Raw genomic sequence first — 8420 nt, forward strand, 5'->3', positions numbered from 1 at the left:
TGAGAATATCAATTTTAAGGCCGTCAAAAGATAAATTATTTAAACTGGTAAAATGACATTTTGCTGCAGTACACTGAGAGCAGAGTTGCTCAAATCCGAATTCGGGGAGATACCTGGATAGTTCTATCTGGATATCTCCCAGTAGACCTGTGTGGGGTGAGCGTTACTGGGAGATATCCGGATAGAACTATCCAGGTATCTCCAGAATTTGGATTTGAGCAACTCTGACTGAGAGCACGGGGGGGCGGGGGGGGGGGGCGGGGGGGGGGGGGGATATAGGGGAATACTTAAAGCAGGGGAGACACTGGAGGCACAGGGGAGTCATGGAGGAGGGGGACAATGAAGGCATGGGAGAACAGAGGAGCCACAGAGGGGGGGGATTACAAGGTAGACACAGTGGAGGTGGGGGCAGAGGTGGCACAGAGGGGGCATTGGATGCATGGGGGGAGCAGAGTTGACTCAGGGGGACACTGGAGACACAGGGGAGACGGGGGGGGGGGGCAGGGGTGACACTGGAGACATGGGGGGAGCAAAGGTGACACAGGGGGGACACTGGAGGCACAGAGGGGCATGGATGCGAACACTGCGAAACCAACGCAGGAGACTTGGGCGCAGCCGGCGCCACCATAGACTGTAAAAGGAATTATGGCAATATCAGCAGTCAGTAACTCCAGCGCTGTCAGAAGACGGAGCTGAAGCTACTTTTAAAACGATGTAATTCGGCCGCCAGCAATAGCTGGAAGCCGAATTACGTCATTCCCCACCATCCACGTGGACCTGGAGGGGGAATAGTAATTAACCCCACCGGGACTTGTGCAGGAGCAGGGTAAGCCATATATCTGCTGTATCCTGCGCCCAAGTCTCCCGGCGGTGCATTCTCTTGTATGCCATGGATGGCGCAGTGATTTGACTTATGAACACAATTCAGATGAACGATTTTATAGTCCCTATCTTGTTTGTTTACCGGGGACAAGCTGTATTGTGTTAATTTAAATCTAGGCATTATTTACATATAAAAGTGTTTCGTATTCAAACTTGTTCTGTTGTAAAAGTGATTTAACAATTTGATAATAATATTGGAATACATTTTTACTGCTACTTACAAGTAGGTTTCATTCCAGGAGTTTGTATGCAGAGTTCAGTGGCTGGATAGTGTAAGGGGGGCCCGGTTCAATCTCTGCTCTTCCTGTTCAGTAAGCCAGCACCTATTCAGTAAGGACCCCCGTTTAGCCGCTGGATTGCGGCGTTTTAGCAGGGGCACACATGCCCCTGCTGAATATAAGCTCTGAAGCGAGATGTATTCTCGCTTCAGAGTCTCTTTAATGACTGCCAATGACAGCTGGCGGCACGTTCTGTGAAGAAAGCATCACTTTGCATTGGCCTCAGTTTTATTTCAATCAAAAAACGTGTTTTTCAGCATCTTTACAGCAAATGGGTACACGATGCTAACCTTACCAAGCCAGAGTGTGGTGCTAGACTCTCCATTCCACCCTTCTGGGGCTCGATTCCTGTTCAGTAAGGGCCAGTGCACACCAAAACCGCTAGCGGAAAATGAAACGCTTAGTGCTTTTTGAAGTGATTTTTTTAAAGAGGATCTGTAGCGTCAAAAGATCCCCTGGGGGGTACTCACCTCGGGTGGGGGAAGCCTCCGGATCCTAATGAGGCTTCCCACGCCGTCCTCCGTCCCTCAGGGGTCTCGCTGCAGCCCTCCGAGAATAATGACGTCAATATTTACCTTTCCGGCTCCTGCGCAGGCGCTCTGACGGCTGTCGGCTCCGAACTACAGGGAAATACCCGATCGCCGTCGGGTCTGCTCTGCTGCACAGGCGCAAGTTTCCGGCGCCTGCGCAGTAGAGCGGACCCGACTGAGATCGGGTATTTCCTTGTAGTTCGGAGCCGAAAGCAGCCACAGCGCCCCCGCTGGAACCAGCAAAGGTAAATATCGAACTGACAGTCGGGTCTGTCGCCAGCTGTTTGGAGGGCTGCAGCGAGACCCCCGTGGGACAGAGGACGGCGTGGGAAGCTTCATTAGGATCCGGAGGCTTCCCCCACCCGAGGTGAGTACCCCCCAGGGGATCTTTTTCTTGTTACAGAGTCTCTTTAACCTCCTTGGCGGTAACCCCGAACGTAGTTCGGGGTAAGCCGTCGGAGGGTGCCGCTCAGGCCCTGCTGGGCCGATTTGTTTAATTTTTTTTTTGCTGGACGCAGCTAGCACTTTGCTAGCTGCGCCAGCACACTGATCGCCGCCGCCCCGCGCACGATCGCCGCTATCCGTCCCGCCGTACGCCCCCCCAGACCCCGTGCGCTGCCTGGCCAATCAGTGCCAGGCAGCGCCGAGGGGTGGCCCGGGACTCCCAATGACGTCCCGACGTCGGTGACGTCATCCCGCCCCGTCACCATGGCGACGGGGGAAGCCCTCCAGGAAATCCCGTTCTTTGAACGTGATTTCCTGATCGGAGATCGCCGAAGCCCTGGGCTCGCTACATGATATAGGAAAAAAAAAAATAAAAAAAAAACTGCTGCGCTGCCTCCTGGCAGATTTTTTTTATACCGCCAGGAGGGTTAAGGTGATTCTAGGCATGTGCCTATCAGTTTTTATTTTTTTTTTTGTTACAGTAGAGTTGTAACTGAACAGCTTCTGTAACAAAAACGCTTGGAAAAGCTCTCTGATCTAGCGCTTTTCAGAGTGATTGTCCACTTTCCTATACTTAACATTGAGGCTGAATCACCTCAGAAATCAGCAAAAATGCTGCGGGGCCCGCAGTTGCATTTGGGGGAGGGAGAAAATCTCATCGCTCTGGTGTGCACCAGCCCATTGAAATACATTAGCCAAGCAGTTTTCAAAGTACAAACGTTTTTAAAAACGCTCAGAACCGCTCTTGGTGTTCACCAGCCCTAAATTCAGAGATCTGAGGCACTTTTGGACACTCCAGCCGGAAAATTGGTGTGTCCATGCAACAGAATGTGGGTGTGGTCATGGGTGGAGCCAAATTTACATGAACTTAACAGCAGTCTGAGTAGACCTGCCCAGCACAATGTTGGCTGGAGCCCCCACTCTCCAGTAATTAAAAAACATGCAGCATATCGCATAAACAGGCAGTGTCACTTAAACATAAATAGGCAGAGTTACCTGACTTCTGTGCTGGCTGGTCTGGTTTTCTGCTGAGCGGGCTGGCCTGCCACCAGGTTATCTGGCAGCCTCCCATAGCATTTCCTAACCGTCTAGTGCTCCTATGGGCCACCCACTGAGGCACCACAACTCCCAACATGCCCCCATAAAGGCCCCATAAAGCATGGCACCACAGCGCCCCTTATGCCCACATAGAAGAATCACAACTCCCTGCATGTCCCCATAAGGGCACCCAGTATGCCTACATAAAGGCACCACAGCTCCCAGCATGCCCAGCATTGAGGCACCACAGCTAACTCTGGGGGACATCCGGGGCCACTGATCTTGGGGCTAGCAATCCCCGTTTGGTAATATCGGCTGTTCTCTGCTTCACCGAATGAGGTAATGCTTAGTGAATCGAGGCCATGGAGACACAAATACCCTGGCTGACCAATGCAAGAGAAATTCACTTTGGAGAACATTGACTTGCCTACTTGGAAAGTTCAGGTCATTGTCCTCACATGCTGAATTCATTGGCTATCCTTCACTCCTGCCTGCCCAGCAAAACAACACTGAGGTTAACCACATCGCGACCAGCAGCGTTTCCCAATCGGCCTCACTTTTAATGTTTGTTTCATTTTTATACTGAGTACTTAGCAGCCCTTGAGCCGTATTCACACGAGCAGCGAAGGGCTCTGTTTTCTTGGAGGTTTTCGTGTTGAATCTTGCTTGCCCGCTGGGAAAACGAGCACTGTGGGACTCCACAGGACGGTTGGTCACAGTACACATGCCTGGTGTTTGTTCAGCATTGCAGTAACTCATCAACCAGCAACTATCGCAGCCAGGGTGTCGGAGGGGGGGGGGGGGGGGCTGCTGCCACCTCCCGAACACGTGTTCTGTTGCATCCTTCATTTGGCAATGTTCCAGAGTACTTGCATAATTACTGTTAGTTTGGTTAAAAAATGACATCCGTCCATCAAGTACAACCAGAATAGAGTATTAAAAAAAAAAGCATAAATAAGTAAACAGTTACTTTTCTCTCCTCCACCATCACATATCCCACTTGATCCGGAGCAAGTAAAAAAAAAAACCTTACAAGGCCTGGGCCAATCAACCTTTAGGCCTGGAACCCACTGAAAACCGCAAACGCAAAACGCAACCGCTAGCGTTTTGTCTGAGCGGTTTGCTAGCGGATTCATGCGCGTTTTGGGTTGTGTTTTGCAACATTGTATTTTTTTCCCCAGCGGGTGCCTAGCGTTTTGCGTTTTGCGTTTTTATCCTGATTGGTCCTATGAATTATTTTTAATTTTGTTACAGTGTGCTGAACCGCAAAACGCTAGCAAAACCGCTCAGTTTAGGTTTTGCTGAGCGTTTCCGCTAGCGGTTCAATACTTTACATTGAAGCGCTAACGCTCCCAAAATGCTGCAGGTCCTGCGTTTGCGTTTCTGGGAAACGCAAACGCTCCTGTGGAAGTTGCCCCATCCATTAACATTAGCCCAGCGTTTTGGCAAAACGCTAGCGTATCGCAGTGCTGCCAAAACGCTGCCAAAAGCGCTCCTGTGGGTTCCAGCCCTAAGGCCTGGTTCACACCGACGGTTTCCCGGCGTTTACCGCCGGCATTTAGACGCAACATTTTTTGAGCTTTCGCATGCTTTCATGAAAGCCTGGTGGTAGATCTTAGCAGCTCGTCTCGAAAGCAACATGCAGCTTTCAGAGGCGGTAAATGCCAGGAAACAAGTGTAGGGACCAGAACCGCTAGCTTTGAAGGCTTCACAAAAGCTAGCGTCTAAACTCTGGCGTTTGAAAGTGGCTGTGAGCGAAAGCTTGGCAGAAGCCCTGTGAACCAGCCCTTAAAGAGAACACGAGGTGTATTTTGGATTTTTGGGGAGCGGATGGGACACAGAGCCATGCTCTCTGCTTAATGACTGCCTCTGTGCCTCCAACCGCTGCTCTCTGCCAACCCCCCCCCCCCCCCCCGAGTTTAGCCACAAGGATTTGTTGCTAACCCGGTGGTAAACGGGAGAGGAGTTCCCTGTTTAAAACGCCCGCCAGGGGCGTTCCTGCAGGGTTTCCTGAGCGGCCATTAGGCGTCTCTCTCTCCTCTGGCCGCTCCCCCGCCTCCCTGCACGCTATGAGAGACAACACAGTCTTTCAGTGCAACGTAGGGATCCAGTGCTCACGCAAGTGAAAGGCCCACAGGAGGGGGGGGGGGTGCGGCGTTTTTTGCGGCTACCTGATCCACTCAGCCCCACGGATCAGGTATCCTACCTCAGGTTAAGGGGAAAAAATTCCTTCACTGATCCAGGTGGTAGTCAGATAAAATCCCTGGATCAATTCTGCTGGGGAGTTACCTGGTAATTATAGCTGTGGACGTCCTTTAATGCAAAGAAAGCAACCAAGCCTCCTTTAATCGTAGATATAAAATTTGTCATAGCGACTACCTGCGGTAAAATATTCCACATTTTAATCACTTAAAGAACCCCTTCCTAAATAGTTGGCAAAACCTTTTTTCCTCCATACGCAGATCTTGTCCTTTGTACAAGCCTAGGGGCAAAGAAGCTCATCTGCTAAGCCTTTGTATTGCTCTCTGATGTATTTCTACATGTTGATCAGGTCACCCCTTAGCCGTGATTTTATACAGGGGGAGTAGTATACTACAAGTGATTTTATACAGGGGGAGTAGTATACTACAAGTGATTTTATACAGGGGGAGTAGTATACTACAAGTGATTTTATACAGGGGGAGTAGTATACTACAAGTGATTTATACAGGGGGAGTAGTATACTACAAGTGATTTTATACAGGGGGAGTAGTATACTACAAGTGATTTATACAGGGGGAGTAGTATACTACAAGTGATTTATACAGGGAGAGTAGTATACTACAATTGATTTTATACAGGGGGAGTAGTATACTACAAGTGATTTATACAGGGGGAGTAGTATACTACAAGTGATTTATACAGGGAGAGTAGTATACTACAAGTGATTTATACAGGGGGAGTAGTATACTGGCATCTCCTTATTTTATTTTCCGTTTTATGCATCCCAGAATTTTTTATTTTCTTTAGCTGCTGCTGCTTGGCATTGAAGATGGATGTTTAACTTGTTATCATCCAGCATTCCCAAGCTCTTCTCCAAGTGTGATGTTCCCAGCTGCAAGCCATTTATCTTATATGTTGCTCTACCATTGACTTGTCTAAGGTGCATGACCTTTCTGTAAGAAGCAGTTCTCAGAATGCACAGCTGCGTGCATGTTTGTTTGTAGCACAGCGCTGATCAGTTGATTGTTATCGAATGGAATCGGTGCAACAACCGAGAGCAAAAGGGGAGCTGTATGCTGCTGTAAAACGCACAACCGCTTGCAATGCGAGAATGGAACCTCCAATAGGGAAAAACCTTTTAACGATGACAGAAATGTTGACACTGGCGACGCCACATAATCCACGCAATGGTCCTTTTACAACTGAACCCAAAGTGTAGGTTTGGGTCCAACTTGATGTTTAAAGGTGGCCATTAATGATACCATCCCGTGACAGATTGTTTCCGATCTGCTGTAATCGAACCAGAAATTATTGGTCATGCCCAGTTGCCCACTAACTACTTCACCACTAAGGGGGTTTTCCCCTTATGGACCAGAGCAATTTTCACATTTCAGCGCTCCTCCCATTCATTCACCAATAACTTTATCACTACTTAACACTACAAAACGATATACTGTATCTTGTTTTTTTTTTTTTGTTTTTTTTTGCCAACAATTAGCCTTTCTTTGGGTAGTACATTTTGCTAAGAATTATTTTATGGTAAATGCATTTTAACGGGAATAACAAAAAATTGAAAAATGATTTCTCAGTTTTCGGCCATTATAGTTTTAAAATATAACGTGCTACTGTGGATAAAACCCACACATTTTATTTGCCCATTTGTCCCGGTTATTACGTTTAAAATATGTCCCTAGTACAATGTATGGCGCCAATATTTGGAAATCGTTTGGAACTAAAGGTCCGTCTGTCACTAATTACAAGCCTTTATTTGCAAAAATAGTCCATAAGGTAACTATTAATATATTTTTTAAAATTTCTTTTATATATACGGTTTGTATACATAGAAATGTTTTATTTTGATAGGTATGGGGTTAATTTTAATGGGGATTTATTTATTTTTATTTAACCAGTTCGGCCTATCTGGACGAGCTTCCTCGTCCAGATAGGCGCTGCTGCTGTCGGCTGGTGCGTGCGATCGGGCGCGCCGCCCGCCGCTAGCCCCCCGATCAGTGAATGGGAATATAATTCCCATTCACCGATCTAACTTCCCCGCAGAAATACCGACGCTTTCTCTACAGAGAGCGCAGTATTTCTGCCCCCAGGAAACTTTTCCCCAGCATTTTAGTTCCTGGATGCGAGATCGTTCGCATCCAGGACTTTTTTCACTGTGGCCATCTTGTGGCCAAATAGTAAACTGCACCCACATACATTTTTAATAAAAAAAAATAATAATATTATTTTACATTTAAAATTAGCAAAAGGGGCAAATAGGGTACGGGATATCAACAACCTCTTATTGGCCTGTCTCACCCATAAAGTACAATGATGCTAGTGAATTGAGTATAGGGAGCTCTAGGCTGGTTATAGAAAAAGTACAAAATCTTTATTGAACAAAGCTACATATAGTAACACACATGCATTCCCCCTTTAAAAACAAGCAAATAAACTGGCTATGAATTGCTCCTAATCTAGGCCAAGACCGTCCCTTCTGGAGTGCACTCCTATGAAAAAAGTGGGGACTGACATGTCAGAAAAATGTAATCTTCGGGCCCAATTTTTCATAAGCCAGCTTGTAGGCAATATCCCGTTGATGGTACAAAATCCTGCACCTTGATAGTTGCACCACCCGTGTGCTTGAAAAATGCACGCCTCTATGTAACAAACATGTACGCTCTCATTACAGACACATGTAATAAGTGTCTAACCTCAAACTCCTATTGCACGCCATGGATAGCGCTGAGACTCACGTGACCCGGCCGGGCAGCTGGCGTCCGCATGGAGGATGCACCTCTGTTATAGCGGCGCGTCTGGACTGGATGCGTCAGTCGGCTTGGGTCTAAGCAGGTTTAGGGGTCCCATCTGGTGTACGGCAAAGGAGGAGGAAGAGAAGCGGAGGCACGGGGGTCAACAGCGCGCCGCGCGCTTCCGGGTAGAGCCGTTCACGTGACGCGTTTCGTCACTCCCACGTGACTTCCTCAGACGTGACGTCAGTGGCGTGGTTGCGCCTCTATATAGCCATGGCAACCACACCTGCTGCTTAATTCAA

The sequence above is a fragment of the Hyperolius riggenbachi genome, chromosome 7 (assembly GCF_040937935.1).
Source record: "Hyperolius riggenbachi isolate aHypRig1 chromosome 7, aHypRig1.pri, whole genome shotgun sequence".
Classification (NCBI taxonomy): domain Eukaryota; kingdom Metazoa; phylum Chordata; class Amphibia; order Anura; family Hyperoliidae; genus Hyperolius; species Hyperolius riggenbachi.